At 38.1% G+C, this 19,356-nt stretch overlaps 1 protein-coding gene across 1 annotated transcript in view; it reads left to right on the top strand.

Moving 5' to 3' along the window:
- The first annotated feature begins 1,328 nt into the window (after window positions 1-1,328).
- LOC125240643 overlaps window positions 1,329-19,356 on the top strand; it is an 85,978-nt gene continuing 67,950 nt past the window's right edge. The window contains exon 1 of the mRNA XM_048148639.1: window positions 1,329-1,542. The gene's annotated coding sequence lies outside the window, so the exon portion shown is untranslated. The remainder of the gene's footprint in view (window positions 1,543-19,356) is intronic.

The raw sequence follows: 19,356 nt of genomic DNA, 5'->3' as shown, positions 1-19,356 counted from the left end.
CTTTGCCACCGAGTGAAACACAATTTTTTTCACAACACCAAACGAACAAAATATTGACTATAAAACATTAAACTTTTTAAATTGATGCCATACGACTAAATAAATTAAACTAAATGAAATCCATCACCATATTCAATATTTATGAATCAAAATCATCATTTATTTTATAGGTAAATTCTACCAGCCAGCTTAAGACATCAAGTTAAAATTTGTATGAAATTACTTTGCTCTCTTGTGGATTAAATGCAATTTTGCTATCTGTTTTCGAATAGCAAAGAGAGCCTTTATTATCAGCTGGTGTGGTGAAAAAATATTTACTTTTTGTTGACATTTTTATACATACTATCAGGACAAGGCCCAAGGAATAATTCAACGAACAAGCGAAGCGAAGCTCTTATATGCTACTAACTTTGGTGCATTTATTGTGGAAAAATTAACGAGATAAATTCATCATACTTTTAACATAGTATTGTATATTTCAAACAAAAGTGTTAACACTTTAGTGTTGAGTGTTTTCAGACAACGCTGCAAGCGATATCCTGTAAATTAAAAAAAAATGTAGTAAATAATAATGTTTAAAAATAATTGTAACTGGCCCCGTAGCCAAATGACATTCCTGAGACGCGAAACTCCACCGAAACGCCGCAGAAATGTAGTCTGGCTCTGTTGCGCCAATACGCAACAGCGATAGATAGCTACGAAAGAGATATTATCGTGAGCATTTCGTGAGCGTTTTGCATTCGGCTACGCACATTGTAATGCCATAGAAAGAACGCGCTCACATAGGGTAAAATATCCCAATGGTAATTGCAAATGATCATGGTACATTAGCTAGAAATCATATACCTATTCCTCTAATTGAGTAGCTACAGGCACGTGAGGCATGCAATGGTGATGCTGAAAAATCTGTTATATGTAAGTAGTTCAGATGTATTGAGGAAACCCTCAAGAGTCATGCTTAGCATTACCATTTAGCATACCTAGTCCGATTGTATAAAATGGGGATCTTCTGATGTAGGGTAGGGGGAGTTAAGCACTTTATAACTTTTAATGAGGCATTGACCAATAGCCGTGCCTTAAGGTTCACGAGCATTAAATACATAGTGTTAGCGAATTGCAGTATTCAGCTTCGGGCGCTTTATTGAAAATCTATCTGTTCCGGTGAGAAGGGGTTTGATTAGGAACGCATTGAGTGTCTTAGCCGGTGTTGTTAGAGTTTGAAATGGTTTGTCGTGTGCGGCAGCGTGAGCCCGTTATCCGGCGTCAGGTTACGGTCACGTCTATATAAGACCGCGTCGTCTTCTTCAGTATTTCATTCCGTTTGAGACGCTAGGCCGGCCGTGCGCCCTGTCCGCCGCGTCTGTTGTCCGCTCCGCGCCGTGTTCCGACCACCTTTTGTTCACTCCCCATTACTTCCATTAGTCGGTTCACTTGCTCCTCCACGGTCCAGTGCTCGCGCGTTTCTGTACTCTGATCAGTTCGTGTGAACTTGAACATTTGTCGTGATATAATTGAAGAAAGTGCGGTTGCTGTCAGCTTCAGGTAAATAAGATCACTGACTATACGTCTTATCATAAATATACAAGCTTTAAAGCGCTTATTTTGAAATATTTATATAAGGATCATCTGCATAAAAACTCAGCGAACTCTGGTCAAGGAGCTTACATAATTAACTAATAAACTTTTAGTGAACCGAGATCATGAAAGCTTGATTGAATGCATGTACTGTGCGGCTTTCCTTCATCATTCATTTTACATATTGATTATTGAAATGAACTTTCCAGTAATGATCATAAAATATAATTAATAATTAAAAGACTATAGTTAACGAGGTACTCAAACTTTAATGGTTAAGCACTAACAGGAACAGGTGAGGTGCTTCAAGTTTAGCCGGAAGCAAGCTTCCCTGCTCGTATCATACATAATATATGATGTAATAAAGGTTCAATGTAATTTATTAAAATATTAATTTAAATTGTAAATTATGTTTCTGCCTGCCAAGCGAAATTAGTATTTATTTAGCAATTGATGTTATTCTGTGTTAATTATTTAAATTGATTTCAACTCAATAAGTTGTAACTAAAGTGCAGTCGGTAAATTCTGAAAATCATCCTTAATTAAATCCAGTTGGAGACGCTTTCTGGAATTACCCGACACCTGAAGTATTTAGGTTGATTAATCCGAACACACTTGTTTCTAATTTTCTAAACTATACTTCACATGCGTATCGTACCTACAACATACAATAACATAAACACACACCTGTATTCCCAAGAGGGGTAGGCAGACACATGAAACTGTTCAAGTGAGACTTGCCATAGCAATTAAAGGGTTGAAATGAAATTAGGATTTTGCTGTGACTGGTTTACCACTATTGAACCATATCCTATAGTCCTATAGTCGACTTCTACGACACCCGCGGGACGAATGGGAAATATGAAATTCTTAGCCCCGTCACCACATATGTCACATGATATCGTCACTACTTTGAAAAAATCTCGTATCTCACGCTGCTCCTCAAAGTTAAAACGCAGTAAGTCTATATGCATTCCATACATACTTGCTACAATTTTTTTTTCATTGACAGACGAAGATACAAGTTTTTTTTAAAGTAGTGACGATATACTTATCTAGGTTTAATTTTACTGGTTGACAATTATCGCGGTAAGCGGTGCCCGCATCAGTAAAGAATAGCACCACCCCATCTCATCCCGTGGGTGTTGCAGGTATATGTCAGTGCGTTTTCACATTATCCGATCCGATATCGGATGTCGGATCGATTCCCATACATTACAGGCGCCATCTGGGATCTTTTTCATTGAATTCCTTCCGACATCTGATATGGGATCGGATAATGTGAAAATAGACTAAGGCGACTAAGGGAAAACTGATGGCGGTAGATAGGCTCATGGGCAATTGAGATTGTGCACGTCGCACCAATAAAATAAACTGGTGTAAGTACTGGGGGGACAATACCGAATGGCGGTTAATTTCAACAATTAAATAGAGTGTCCACTGGTCACATATGACTCACGTATTCAGGAGACACAGTTGATAGTGTAAAAACATGGGAAAATATTTGGAATAGTTCAAACTACCCGCCAGACGAAATTGGCCCCCTGTACCTTGATTACCACTTAATTAGGTAGCAGTTAGTAGGTTTGGATTATAGGTATACGACTATGTATTACAAGTTCTGTATCCAATGTCTGATGTTTTACATATTTTAGTTGTTGCTACGGTTCGAGAGCCTAGCCAAGCTAACTATGCAGCGTCCAAAGCCAGTTTAAAAATACGAATGATAGAAATTGGGAATCTAGTAATATTGACCACTTAAATTAAAAATGAATACCAACTAGTGGTGATACTCGTACTATTAAACGAATTAAATACATGAAAGAGAGCGTTCGTAATTCAAACATCGTTCCCCTAATTTTTCGCACTCGCAGAGGTAAAAACAAAATGATGCCAATATCCATACTAATATTATAAATGGGAAATTCTGCGTGTCTGTTTGTTTGTCCGTCTTTCACGCCAAAACGGAGCGACGATTTGACGTGTATTTTTAAGTGGAGATAGTTGAAGGGAGGGAGAGTGACATAGGCTACATTTTGTTTCTTTCTAACCCCCCACTTCCCTAAAATAGGGGTGGAAGTTAGTATGGAGCATTCTGCAATTTTAAAATTTTAAAGCGAGCGAAGCCGCGCGTAAAAGCTAGTATAGGTATATTTCAGTACCATTTTCCGGAAGCTTTTGTGTTGAAGCTCACGGCACATATCTTTTTTTTTTTTTTTTTTTTTGAGACACCTTACACAAATGAACTTAACCCCAAACTAAGAAAAGCTTGTACTTTGGATGCTAAGCGACGATATACGTACTTAAATAGATAAATACATACTTATATACATATTAGAAAACATCCGTGACTCAGGAAGAAATATCTGTGCTCATCACACAAATAAATGCCCTTACCGGGATTCGAATCCAGGACCGCGGCTTAGCAGGCAGGGTCACTACCGACTGAGCCAGACCGGTCGTCAAATGAGTGTATAATTGTGTATTACGTTAGTAATTAAAAGCTACAGTAATTTTTTATGTCTACCATATTTAATTTATTATGACACTTAACATAGTTATGAACAGCCGTAGCTCGTAGCAACATTAAAGTCCGACAAGAGTTTTTAGGTGAATTATTATTTAATTTATAGTTTTGTTTCATTATGTTCATCTCTGAAAAAAAGTAATATCCATACTAATATTATAAATCGGAAAGTGTGTGTGTCTGTTTGTTTGTCCGTCTTTCACGGAAAAACGGAGCAACGAATTGCTGTGATTTTGTAAGTGGAGATAGTTGAAGGGATGGAGAGTGACATAGACTACTTTTTGTCTCTTTCTAGCGCGAGCGAAGCCGCGGGCAAAAGCTAGTATGTTATAAAATTTATTCTTGTAGTACATAAAAAAAGGAATTATACTAATAGGCAAAATTGTATTGTTGTGTCCCTTATTTTTTTTAATTATATTTAGGTAAGTAATTACAAAATATGTACAATCTAAAATTCGTTCACAACAGTATCGTTAAACCGATAAGATTTGTCTATACCTATTCCATTCCACGGTGGATATTATACAATTTATACAACGACTAGCTTCGGCCCATGGCTTCGCTCGCGTTTTTCTAAAATTGCGGAATGCTCCATGCAAACTCCCAACCCTCATTTTAAGGAAGTGAGCGGGTTAGAAAGGGACAATAAATAGCCAATGTCACTCTCCATCCCTTCAACTATCTAGACTTAAAAAAATCACGTCAATTGGTCGCTCCGTTTTGCCGTGAAAGATGGACAAACAAACAGACACACACACACTTTCGCATTTATAATATTAGTATGGATTAGTATGGATTATACACCGTGTTTCCGGTATCACTCAAAACCTCAGACACCCCAACTGATTTTTATTTTTTTAAACGTATCTAGATTGTTCATTTTTTAATCTGATGATTATTATTTGTTTAAATTGAATTTTAAATTTTCTGTGCAGCTCTACTCAGCTTTTAACTCTACATTCAATAAAATAATTGCTAGCTACCATCATAAGCCTTCAAACTGTTTGATTGTGTACGTTACTGCAACGACACAAGGTTTACCAATAGACAGCTATGGCAATGTAAAGCACTTTAACCTGTCTCACAGTAAACTTCAAATTGGACAGGTGACTCAGTAAGCAAATTTAAACCTAAAATTCAAAATGACAAGGTTGTAATTAGGTACGAGTTCAGTTTGTTATGACTTATGATAAACTTTAAATTTAAACTGACGCACAACGTCTATTTCGTAGCAGAAAAAAAAACGTCCAAGTAACCAGTCAGTATTAATACCCTTAAATACTGAAAAAGGTACAACCTCTAACAATATGATATGCACAATGTTGTATTACGAATTTGTAGAATGGGCACGTAAACAATAACTAATAATACAAATTAAAACAAAAAATATTACCCCCATCAAGATATACCTCAATCGATTCTACTCTCGATTCTGAACAAACAGTTTTCAGGTTTTTAGTGTTAAGTGAAACACGGTGTATTGTTACCTACTCATTGATTAGAAAGAGGGACGTCACAAGTCACAACATTATTGCCACTTTTTCTCTCAATTTCTTATCGGATTGAACAGCAAATGCATTATGCCAAAGACATACTTAATGTAACACCGTATAGACGGATAAAGTCTAAGGTAATTCCGAAAGGAGAATCTTGATACTATGGAAATAGTGGTGATTTTTATGCGACTTTCGTAATTAAATAGACGACTACCGGAATTACCCTAATGCACCATACCTCAAAGCCATAGAGAAAAAGGCACGGTGGCCTAGATGGCGTTACACCTTTGGGGAACTCTCGGCTAGATGGCTCTAATATTGATAGTTGACATTTTAACACATATCAAGCTAACAATATGGGCCAAATTGTCAAAACTGAGGGTCAAAAGTTTTAAGCTTGTGTCGAGAGATGGCAGTCTGCACTGTGATTACACGTTTTACTTTGACATAACACTCTGTAATACTCGATCCTCTTTGATTATGCCATTTGTTTTAATCACTTTTCTTTTATATTATTAATTTTGTTTTGTTCTAATTATGCACATTGTATTTATTCTCATAACATATTATATTGATGCCGGTTATTAATACTTAAGATAATAACCTTGAGAGTTGAGACAACTGCTGTTCAAGGTACCTACACACAATGCGCACTAACTTCTAAAGTTGAACACATTTATTGTTGACAAAATGTAGCGATTATTTGGTTTATTGTGAAAATCGAGTTTTACGAATTATAACGCACTAGGATGTTATGCATATAAGTATAATAACAGGGATGAGTAAACTTAAATCGTTAATAATATTAACTAACTGCATCATTATTTCAAATTTCTAAACAGCAATTCCCGTTAAGTTTGTACATTTGGATCACGTCTCCGATTTTGATAAAAATTGGTAGGCTGATAGAGTCCATGATGCTGAGCAAGATCCACTAGGTTTCCCAAAATGTCCTAGGTTGTTTGTATGAAACCTTCCGTTTTTGTTACCAGATTTCTATACATTTTCGGTAACAAAAAAGGAAAGTTTCATACAAACAACCTACTCGTAGGACATTTTGGGAAACCTAGTAAATGTTGCTCAGAATCATAGAGTCCATGATTAGCCTACCAATTTTTATCAAAATCGGAGACGTGATCCAAATGTACAAACTTAACGGGAATTGCTGTAAAAATCACACTTTTCCTGTGGTGACGTAGATATGTTATGGACCAAGTGATAAATCGGGCATTATACATAATGCCCGGGCATTATGAATAATGCCCATTGTGAGTGGGCAGTTTGATAATAACTATTCAAATAATTAAATTGCCCGGGCATTATACATAATGCCCATCCTCTGTTGGGCAAAGTAATAATAATACATCGGACAGCTGAATTTTGCCCGGGCATTGTACATAATGCCCATCCTATGTTGGGCAAAGTGATAATAACATATTGTATAGCTGAATTTTGCCCGGGCATTATACATAATGCCCATCGTCTTTTGCGCAAAGTAATAATAACACACCAAATAACTGAATTTTGCCCAAGAATAGACATTTTATAGATTTTTTTTTATTTTATTTACACAAAGAAAATTACACAGTATGAGCATCCATACTAGATAAGATAAGATAAAGATAAAATATCGTTTATTCAAGTAGGATTTTACAACCTCTTTCGAATCGTCAAAATTACATTAAAATAAATTAAAAAATAAATAACTTTACAGAAATAATATAACTTAACAACAAATCTATGAAATTTGCTTCTAACATATTATAAATATTATCATTCATTATTCATTCATTAAGTTTTACTAATATTATAAATGGGAAAGTGTCATAACGCCGGCGGCCTGCTGAACGGATCACCGGAATCTGGCTACCGCAGTCTCACCTCTCGACAACCTTTCAGCCACTCTTCAAGTGTTGCTCTGTTGTCGCACCGTGTGTGCGCCCGTTTTGCAGGGCCCACTCAATGCCTTGCCAACTGCAAGTCACCTCCTGTCTTTTACAATTGTGAGACTTATTGTCACGGCAGGTATCCGATAGTCTCCTCCCATAGCCCTTTATCCAGTTCATCCAACTTACAATACAATAACCCATGACTTTAGCTCCCATCGTAGCACAAAAGACAGTGTTGCACTGCAATAGTCTTTGCACCTGGTGGGGACCATATCATCATATAATAAAACATGTAGAAAAGCTAATAGATGGATTGGCGCAGCTTCAGCAGACTTTCGTGCCGATCTGTTCAAGAGACTGTACGCAGTTTCATATCAAACTACAAGGGACACAGCCGCGAGCCGCCTGCAGTGCCTTAGGAGTTCTCGATGTCAAGGATGGCTAAGATAGTACTTATAATCGATGATTTAGAGTTAAACGACAAGTCCGACATAGGCCGCAGAGCAGAGCTCGCCTCCAGCCTTAGTGAGACATAGATGATGTCGGGGGAGGGCGAGAACCATAAGGCAGAGCTACCGGTAAGCGCTATCATAAAAGTGTACTTTCACGAATGGCAAAGATGGTGAAACGCCTAGTTTGTTTCGTAGGTATGACCAAGTGTCCCTTTCTTGCTAGGAGAGGGATAAGATAGCACTTTAGTGTCAAAAACCAATTGTTAATAAACTTACATGATGAACTAGCTCTGCAGAATGCCCCCACAAACATTGTGCCGCGGCAGGCGGGGCCGGGTTATAAAATTATACCATTTGCAAATGGTGGTCAGTCGGCTTAGTTGGGTTCTGGTACTCTCGAAGCAGAAAAAGGGGAGTTGACTTATTACGGGCAGCTGCAGTATCATAATGCCCGGGCAATGTGATAAAAAATTGCGTTCAGGCAAACTTGTTAAACTTATTATCAAATTGCCCAACAATCATGTAGCAGTATCATAATGTCCCGGGCAATGTGATAAAAAATGGCGTTCAGGCAAACTTGTTAAACTTATTATCAAATTGCCCAAAAATCACGTAGCAGTATCATAATGCCCGGGCAATGTGATAAAAAATGGCGTTCCGGCAAACTTGTTAAACTTATTATCACATTGCCCAACAATCACGTAGCAGTATCATAATGCCCGGGCAATGTGATAAAAAATGGCGTTCCGGCAAACTTGTTAAACTTATTATCACATTGCCCAACAATCACGTAGCATTATCATAATGACCGGGCAATGTGATAAAAAATGGCGTCTAGACAATGATTAATCACTTTGCCCAATATGGCTAGGCATTATTCATAATGCCCGGGCATTATACATAATGCCCTTATTAATCACTTGGTCCATAACAGATACATATAGAAATTTCGTCAAAACATTTTCAATAACGTTAATGTCCATAGGTAGGACTATGTTTGTATGAAAAGAATTTCACGTAGGTCCTCCACTTTTCTCTTCACAGATACAAATAAGTATAAAATAGAAGCTATAAGTAATGTTTTACATCCATACTACTATATTATAAATAGGAAAGTGCCTGTGTCTCTTTGTTTGTCCGTTTTTCACGGAAAAACGGAGCGACGAATTGACGTGATTTTGTAAGTGGAGATAGTTGAGTTGAAGAGATGGAGAGTGACATAGGCTACTTTTGTCTCTTTGTAACGCGAGCGATGCCGCGGGCAAAAGCTAGTATGTAATACGCGAAAGATTCAGTACCTGTGCGCCATTCTTGTACATACTAAATAGCTTATATTGCGTGCAGATTACCGGGGCTATACATACTGGGCAGTGACTGAGTGATCTATAATATTTATAATTAAAAAAAGCGTAAAATAATACAACGCAAATTTCTGGTGCTTTTAAATTAACTGATTAAAACAGGTTTCAGGTGAAAAATCTTAATTAATATTACTTTATAAATTAAATAATGCCCGAGTTTTTTTACTAACCAGCATTTTGGAGGCGAGTAGATAGTAAATTTCCGATCGAGATACTAACGATTCAAGTGATTAATCGTATACCATGTGTGGAGCCCCTAAATTTTGTATGTCATGCTAATTCGAACATATTCGTCGACGATAACGACATTCGAGTGATTCATTATCATTAGTACGAGTATCTAGACATTACATACATTACTCATATCACTTGTATTGACACAGCAAGACAGTACAACTAAATAATGTTATTCGGATATTACTCTTGTTGCGTAGACTAGATAGGTGCAAATGCAAACTGTTCGTTTTGTCTGGATGGGAGATATAGATAAAGACTCTACTAGTCTACTGTATCGAGTAGATTTGTACATACAATAGTGAGAGAAACACACAAAAATTTGGTTAGCCACGGAGCGTAAGCCAATCGCATCTCCTTAGTTTCTAACATGTATGCCATACGAATAAATAAATAAATCTCCTAGTTGGCCCGGTTCTTAGTTTTTCCACTTTCAAAATTGCATACTTTTGAAAGTGTGTATGAGCCTGAACTATGTGAATTCAGAAAGTTAAAGAAGTTGATAGACACATTTCGGGGGTAGGTATCCTAGGTAAAAAAAACCGGCCAAGAGCGTGTCGGGCCACGCTTAGTGTAGGGTTCCGTAGTTTTCCGTATTTTTCTCAAAAACTACTAAACGTATCAAGTTCAAAATAATTTCCTAGAAAGTTTTTATTAAGTTCTACTTTTGTGATTTTTTTCATATTTTATAAACATATGGTTCAAAAGTTAGAGGGGGGGGGGGCACTTTTTTTTTCTTTAGTAGCGATTATTTCCGAAAATATTAATATTATCAAAAAACGATTTTAATAAACCCGTATTCATTTTTAAATACCTATCCAACAATATATCACACGTTGGGGTTGGAATGAAAAAAAAATCAGTCCCCACTTTACATGTAGGGGGGGTACCCTAACAAAACATTTTTTTCCACTTTTCATTTTTCCACTTTGTCGGCGTAATTGATATACATATTGGTACCAAATTTCAGCTTTCTAGTGCCAACAGTCACTGAGATTATCCGCGGACGGACGGACGGACAGACAGACATGGCGAAACTATAAAGGTAGTTGACTACGGAACCCTAAAAAGGTGGTTCACATCGGTTGCTATTGAAATAATAAGATTGGAACCAATCACAGATGTCATATATACCATAGATCAAGCAAACGTATCTACTTAGCGTGTCAAATGAACTCAGTGAAATCCACTGAGTTGTCCGTCTTTACTCGCAGCTTGCAGATTTCGGGCGTCAATTTTTGTAAGTTGAAGTCAACCAAAACATAAAAAATGCCTCGTTACGTGATATTCAATTGCAACAACACAAAAATTATGAACAATCAAGAGCCTGAGACATATTTAAAATTACAGGCAAGAATCAACTTCAGTACAAAATTTGACACGCTCGGCCCCTATACATATATATGAATTTGTTTCTTCTATCTAAATTAAGTTCTGTGGAACCAATTGACAGTGACATATCATCCAAACAAATTACTAGGAAAAACCGTGACAAAAACAGCATATTTTATAGAACCAAATAAACCTGTCTGTGATAATAGTTGCTTAAAAAACTATTACCTCTTCACCATTTAGGGGGATTATAAAAACGTCTTAAGTTGGTTGAATTAAAATATTAGCTTGGAGCGTTTATTAAACTACCAATACACCTGTATCGTTATGTCGTAAGACGCAAAAAAGCGACGATACGAAAACCACGCGTGGTAACCAGTTGGACGTTTTTTGCGGGCAAGTGCACGCGGCCTTGACCGGGTGTTCGCCGCCCAAACGCGGCTAATAAAGGCTGAACACACTATTGAATGAAACGCGACGCGACACACGGCCAATGTATAAGTAATAGTTATTTGTTATACAAGGGGGCAAAGTTGTATTTTAACGCCGAGTGTGGAATTGAAAAACGAGCAAGCGAAAGGATTCTATAGTTGAACCACGAGCGAAGCGAGTGTTTCGAGAATATAATACTGAACTTTGCGAGTTTTTCAATACACTAAAAGTAAAATACATTTGCACCCGTGTCGTGTGTAACACAAAACTTTTCCCCTCACTATATCGAGGAAACTACAACGCAAAAAATGCGTTTATCACTGCTTCCAGTAGTTCCACAGGTGGTAAATCATCTTCATTACTAGATTCACCTACTTTTATCAATTTTAAATCAGTTAATTTGACTATATTCAAGGTCAAATTACTTTACCCACTAGTGGATAAAATGCGTTTTTACCCGCTGGTATTAAAGGATAAAACACGTTTTTCCGAGCTAGTGAGGGGAAAAATATTTTTCACCATACCAAGTGGTAAAGATCAATTTTGCTACTCGAAAACGGATAGCAAAATTGCATTTTATCCACAAGAGTGCAAAGTAATTTCATACAAATTTTAACTTGATGTCTTAAGCTGGCTGGTAGAATTTACCTATAGGTAAATGATATTCGTGTTAATCGTGTTGGTGTGGTGAAAAACTTTGTATTTCACTAGGTGGCAAAGTTTGTTTAACTTACGTGCCTTGAAACCCTCGCAACGCCCAAGATTCCACTTTTTGAACCAGTCGCTACGCTCGCGACGACGCTAACAAAATAATTCGCAAAATAAGACGCTATCTCGCAAGCTCAAGATTTTATTCCCGAACCACTCGCTTCGGTCGTGGTTCAACTATAGAATCCTTTCGCTTGCTCGTTTTTCAATTCCACACTCGGCGTTAAAATACAACTTTGCACTCTTGTATAACAAATAACTATTGTACCCAAACCTGCATACCGACACAAACAATTGAATTATTCTGTTAGCGTCTCAACAATGTCATTGGCATTCTTTAACCAGTAGCGGTGGTAGCTTTTTCACCTCGTCCTAATAGGGCTGAAAGATGAATTGATATGTCATTTGGAGGATATCGATCAGCGTTGCAGTGATGGATCGGTTTGTTCAATGTTCTTGAGGTCCCGCACAACTTCATTACTTTCTGTCGAAGACTCAGTGCATTATTTATCGTTGTTTGGTACTTTATTAGGGTTCCGGAGTCCATTGAACAGAATTTCACTATAAATATATAAAAAATTGAGCCAATGATATTAAGAAAATTAAATAAAAAAAAATGAAGCTTACATGTAAAATTTTTGCGCTCAGTACATGAACTCTGGAAAAGTAAAGATGCCGTAAACAGGAATGAATATTGACCGGGAGAATACAAAGCCAGGAATGATATATGTTTACTATTTCTTAAAACCTCCATAAACTGCCCCGGTTCGCTAAAATACTTACTTTCCTATTCGTCTTTGGAATCCATGAGAATGTGTACCATCAGCAGTAAAAGCTGATACTATACATATTCAATTTACGTTTTCGATTTCTTTAAACGCTTTATTCCGCTCCGATGCGCTCTATTAGATGTGAGTCTTTAATATCCCAAGGGTAATAAAATCGGACAATACAAACGCCAGCGGCAAGGAATCAACCAGGCATACCATTGTTGTGACCTCAAACCGCGCGGAATATCCTAGCCGCTGCGCTTGTAGAAAGGCAGCGCGAGTGGTACGCGGCTATGCGTTGCATGCACCGCGCGAGCCCCACTACTTTCCCCCGACCCAGTGCCCTCTCTGCACCGACTGTGTTCCGACCCGTCGTCCTACAATTCCATAATGTCTTACATTTTATTTAAGAATCACTGTAGCTCGTTAAACGTCCCCGGTACAGTTATAATACCCTCTTGACGTAGGCAGGCGGCGGGCGTGCGTAGTGACATCAGCGCCGAACTGCCGACCGGTGGGATAATTTGTACATTTAGGGCCGGTTTCAACCGTCCATATTTATATGTCTGCCCAGTAATAGCTGAGTGGGAGGTGTACTTTTATTTTTAGTGTTAGTTTTATACATCGTACGTGTTTTGTACTTAGCGTCAGATTTAAAAGTTTTACCTCTCAGAATGGCACACTTATAATGATGGGATTTATGGGTCTTATATAATTAATTGCTTAGGTCGACGACTTTAGGTTCAAAGCCCTCGTAATTGACGAACTGATAAACTTTAACTATTTTAGTACATGTTTAATACATAATTAAAACCAGTAAGCCCAACAAAAAGCTTTGTAGATAGCGTAAATCTAATCGGGAGGGCAAACGTGTTCGTAATAATAGGAACGGGGTTAATACTTGCGCATAATTCGCAGCAGCACACTTGATTGCGGGTCGCGGGATCATTGCATGGCCCGCCAGGCCAGCGCCACACCAGCCCGCCGGCCCGCCGGTCACGTGCGGCGGCGCTGTTCCCGCACAATAGACCGTGTAATTCGCTCGACAGTATTTCAATATGCATGTCAAATAAAAGAACAAAACATATGCTTTATAAGTTTTATAACACAATAAGTCGACTCAAAGAAACGACTAATCGAAAACCGACGTGACTGAGCCGGAGAACATTGATCATTGATTTTTATGACCATAACAATTGAGGCGGATTTTTATGCTGCAAAACGGTTGCTAGACGGGAATAAAACTGAAATCGGCTAATACTTATTAGTATGTTGTGAGCGGTTGTCTTCAAGCACGAGATGTGCTAATGCTACCAATTAAAACAATTTTCTAATCAGAATCTTCCCACATTACGAGTCTTTGACGCTCGCACACACGTTAGAAAAAAGTCGCACATGAGAAAAATCATTTACTTATGGCTCTTAACCACGCTAGAACCGGAAATACGAGATCAAAGTTGATAGCGACGACCGACGAGTAAATCCAACTATTTATCAAGCCGGTACTGCATTTTAGTTTCGTAGACTGGCTCGATATCATCTGGCGACGAAGTGCTAAGCTGTGAGTTGTATCGGCGTACCTATCTCTGAGTCGCGACCGAGCTTAAAAGAACAGTTACACAAATTTTCGACATTCCGCTGTAGTCGTTGACAGATGCGATTGCGTCCATAACGCACGCCAGCCGTGGGCGCGTCTTTGGATAGTGACGGGTCCCCGGATACCTTTAATGTGGCTGACCCTTGTGTCAATCTGTTATCAGCTTGTTGATTTTAGTTTGGCGTGTGCTTTCGACACTGATATAGCCAATAGTGTTGATTGGATGACACGTTTAATTCGAATCAAAGAAAGTTCAATAATTATATGAGTCCTTTGCTCAACTTAATTTGAACCTTTAATTCATATGAACCTTTAAAAAGGATCAGTGATAATTTATTCGGAGTATTTTAAAAAAATTATGGTAGACACCAAAATTATAACACTCAGAACCGTTGCGGTAGTTACACTCGTAGGTAGGTACACTCCTAATAGCTCTTTACGAAGAATATTATATTGGAAGCAACATCATGTAGATTAGGCGCATGACATGTCACGTTAGGTTTAGTTAAGTTACAAGGACGAATTTATAACTGACTATGAGTTTTGGGTAGGTATACTTTGATTATCAAAATTACTAAGATGATACCTATGCTACAGCTTATTAATATAAATTAATCAATACGTATTTGTTTTATAAGTGGACTTGAAGCTTTGACTTTTAATAAAGTCCCACATATCTTAGTTAAGATGACAGCGATTTTTGATAATCCAAGACATCGTTTCATAGAAGTTTGACGTTTAATATAATCCCTTGCACTTGCACTGGCTGAGCTGTCCAAATCGCTGTCAACTTAACTTGTTATAACGCGATAATTTACATATCTAGTAGGTATATCAATGCCAATGTCAATGTGAAGTATCCACGGTGCATCCGGGTATGCCGTGGAGACGGCCGGGGGGGGGAGTTAGTGGCGCGTGGCGTCGTCAGCGCGCCACCCTCGGTCTTGCGACCCAGTTCCTCCCGCGCCCATCACTGCCGCCGCTGGAGCGTGGCGGCCACTGACCTGCCGATACGATGAGCCAAGGCGAGTTCGCATGACATTGTTTGACGGACAATTTCGCACAGACCGTGTGACATGACCGAGATTTGAATGGTGGTCGCCTGTTTCTAACGAAACGTTTCCTTTTATTTGTAATGAGAGGTATTCTATGCGGCATTCAATAATTTATGAATGACCAAACTTTTTAACAGATAAACCTGTATTTAAGATAAATAATGCCTACTATAATGCACACTTAAACTAAATGCCTACTATGTACAATATTTTTTATATCAAAGTTAAATAGTATGTACAGTGTACACTGAATCTTCATTAGAAATAAAGCAGCAATGAATAATTTTACACTCAACATACAATGATATCTCGGTCCTTGTACTGACAAAAGACTCTAATCTAACGAAGCACAAAGAATAGTGACAGATAGATATACAAGATGACGTATAGCGTTCAATAAAAATAAAGTCGACAAACGATAGATAATGTGACCGACAAAGCCTATCGCGGTGCCCAATCGCACCAGTAGTCATCGCATAGCAAATGGCCCGTCAAACATATCAAACACGGCCGTGAATGAAATGAGCAGATTAATTTCAATGTTGCTGTTACGTAACGTGAGCTAGTATTGTGACGTAAGAACCATAACCGTTTTTATTTTGAGATGCAAATGAGGCAGAACGGGAGGTGGGCGTCGCAGGCGCAGGCCCGTTAGACTTTTGTTTCGGGTAATCATCTGTGACGTACATTCACAAGATTTATGAACAATTTTGGCGCAGCCGAGATTTTACAGAAAAGTAGCGTGTTTAGAGGTCACGTAAAATCGTTCTTAGATATATTTACCGAAGTCTGTGTGATGCTGGATAGTATTTTAGTTTTTTATAACTTAGAGTTTAAATTGCTACACGTTAGTGTGTTAGGCGATAATGGTAGTCATGCAGACTGTTTAAATATGAGTTTCTAATAATATGTTAACAATTGTACTAGTAGCAATTCTATTCACTTTATTTTTATCCATAACTGTTCGTTTTTCGACTTTGGGCTCAGAAAAAAACTACCGGCTCCAATTTTGATTGATGATTGAGATGCCTTGGTTTACAGCTTAATTTTTACCATGATGCCACGTATAAACCAAGCCGGCTATCAATGTTCGCCTGATATCGTGGCAGAGCGTTACATTGTGCTGCAGAAAGCGTTGTAAATGTGGATTGGGAGATTAGTTCTTACCGCGTACGGCACAGAGTAGCGTGTAGATAGCTTGTAAGAGGAAGGCACTAGTTGTATAGTCGTCCGTCACGACGGCCCTTGCAATCTGCGGCGCCGGCCGAGTCTGAAGCCGCATCTATTATTTTTTTTTATTATATAATAATCGTGGGGACGTCGTGCGCTGCGGTCGGCGACCCCCCGTCCCGCGCCCGCTCGCCTGATAAAGACACTGTAGGAAACTCATCCAAATATTTGACCGTTTTAATTAGACAGGTTTGTTACTAAAGAATGTTGAAATCACCAGAAGGAACCATAATCTAGTTCTATAGCAGGAAACTGTATACAATGTTACTAGTTAACTCAGTAGTAAATACTTACCAGTATGGTATCAAGCGAATGTCTTTATAAGGTGTGTTTGTATTTTGTTTATGTGTGCTTTACACTTAATCAAATAGCGAAAAACACAGGCCGCTCGTAATTTAATATTCGTGTTAAGACTATTAATAACAGATTAAAATAGTGTATTTATAAAATCCAATACCTTCATCCTCTTGCAGTCACCGATATCCATACTAATATTATAAATGGGAAAGTGTGTGTATCTGTTTGTTTGTCCGTCTTTCACGGCAAAACGGAGCGACGAATCGACGTGATTTTTTTAGGTGGAGATAGTTGAAGGGATGGAGAGTGACACAGGATACTTTTTGTCTCCTTCTAACGCGAGCGAGGCCGCGGGCAAATGCTAGTACGATATATCGCTGATAGGGAGAAATCACCACCAACAGGAGTTAAACGAAACTGCTGGCGGCATCAATTATCATCAAAATAAGTCACTTTGGTATCACGTCATTGCTTTAACAGCACTTTCTATAGTTATTCTATTAAAAAGTAATCACCGATAGAAAGCGGCATTGTCTCAGCGTTGAAATTGGGAGTCTCGGAATGCTCACGTGCCGATTTGGCCGTTTAACTGCGTGACGAAATCCCGCTAAGAAATCTTGGTGCGTGAACTCACTGAACACACGAGAATACCTATCTTAACGGCGAGGGTTACAGTCTCCTGGGTATCTAGCCAACGTGTTAATCGTTTACGCTTCGTAAGCGTTTCGTAGCTAGTTCTCTTCAGTAGCGGCGCGACAGAGCTAGACTGCGTTACGATCAAAACTTCGGCTACGCCGTGGCTGATCTTAGTTTTTCATTTATCTTCATCATCGTCGTCATTTCGCGGTTGTTTTGTGAAGTAATATAACATATCTAACGTTACATAAGTGTGTAATTATTGTCTGTCTGCGCATTTAAAACGAATCTAGACAAACATTATTTTATGCAACGCAGCTCGAAGGAAGTTTGCGTAAACGCGTTGATGTCTAAAGTATGATGTGCAAGTTCTACAAAATCAGTAGGGATCCGATTGACGGCGTATTTGCTATCGGGTTTCGATTACGAAAAGTGGTACTGAACAAAACTGTATTAGTATTTTGTTCAGTTATTACTGAACAAAACATTTTTTTGCTAATATTGGACCTGCTCGTTTATACATATTTTTACCCGACAACAATTCATTTTATAATTCCTTATTATAACACGATACATACATACATATTATAATCACGCCTGTATCCCATAAAGGAGCACATGAACTACTAAGTTTCAGTACCACTCTTGGCAAAAAGGGGTTGGAAGAAATCCAAATTGTGACATTGCAGTGACAGGTTGCCAGCCTCTCGCCTACGGCACAATTTAACCCATATCCCACAGTCGACTTCTACGACACCCACGGGAAGAAAGGGGGTGGTGAAATTCTTAACCCGTCACCACACGGTAACACGATAACACGATAGATACTTAATTATGAATATATTCTTAAACGAATGACTTACGTGTAATTTTGTGTACCAACAGTAGTTTGGCGGTCAGTTATCTTTGCAGCTTAATGTAATAAATCAAACAATTGTAATTATGTATGTAGCAAATATCAAACCACATTTTAATTTTCGTTGTTGACTTAAACACGTAGTAGTTTTACGTAGCTACAAAAAGCAGCAACCAGGTTCGTAGCCAGTCGATTTAAGGTAGGGCATCAGCTGTAATTACAGGAAGAATGTAGTACCGTGCAATAATGTAATGTTAAATTACTAAAGGCGATGGTGGTTCTTAAGGATTAGCAATGTGGTTTAAAAACTAGGGCATTGCTCCTCAAGCTACGGCCCTGGCTACAATTCTAAAATAAAAACATTCAAAATTAGAAGAAACAGTAAAGTACGTTTGTTATTCGCGAGACATTAACGGGCCATCTCCATGTTTGAGCGCGAACACACGCCGGCGATGGTATCGCGCCGACAACATTTCGAGAATTAGGATAGTCATCTACCAAAAAAGAGTAATTGGTCTCTGACAACTGGTCTTTCTAACTTCGTGTAGTTGATGGTTTACTTTTCGTTGTAATGACTGGGATTCGTTTTTATGCGTTTTATGGAAAAAAGCTAAAATATTTATGATATTATTCAGTTTTTAATAGCCAAAATGTGTATTTAGTTAACTTTTAAATACAATAAGGGTAACACAAAGAAATTCGCAACAATATTAAGTAGTCAATATTTCATAGAGTCCATTTTTAAAACCACTCGCACCTTTAGAACGAAACTGTATATGTAATATAATATCTTTGAGTATTTGCAATGATTATACACATACCAATAATTTATACTAGTTTAAAGTCAGCTAACAAGTTTGGAAAGAAAGAGGACTAGGTTATATTATACGCGAGCTATAACATAAAACT

This window comes from Leguminivora glycinivorella, chromosome Z (genome assembly GCF_023078275.1).
Source record: "Leguminivora glycinivorella isolate SPB_JAAS2020 chromosome Z, LegGlyc_1.1, whole genome shotgun sequence".
Taxonomy (NCBI): domain Eukaryota; kingdom Metazoa; phylum Arthropoda; class Insecta; order Lepidoptera; family Tortricidae; genus Leguminivora; species Leguminivora glycinivorella.
This window is presented reverse-complemented; position numbering and strand designations above follow the sequence as displayed.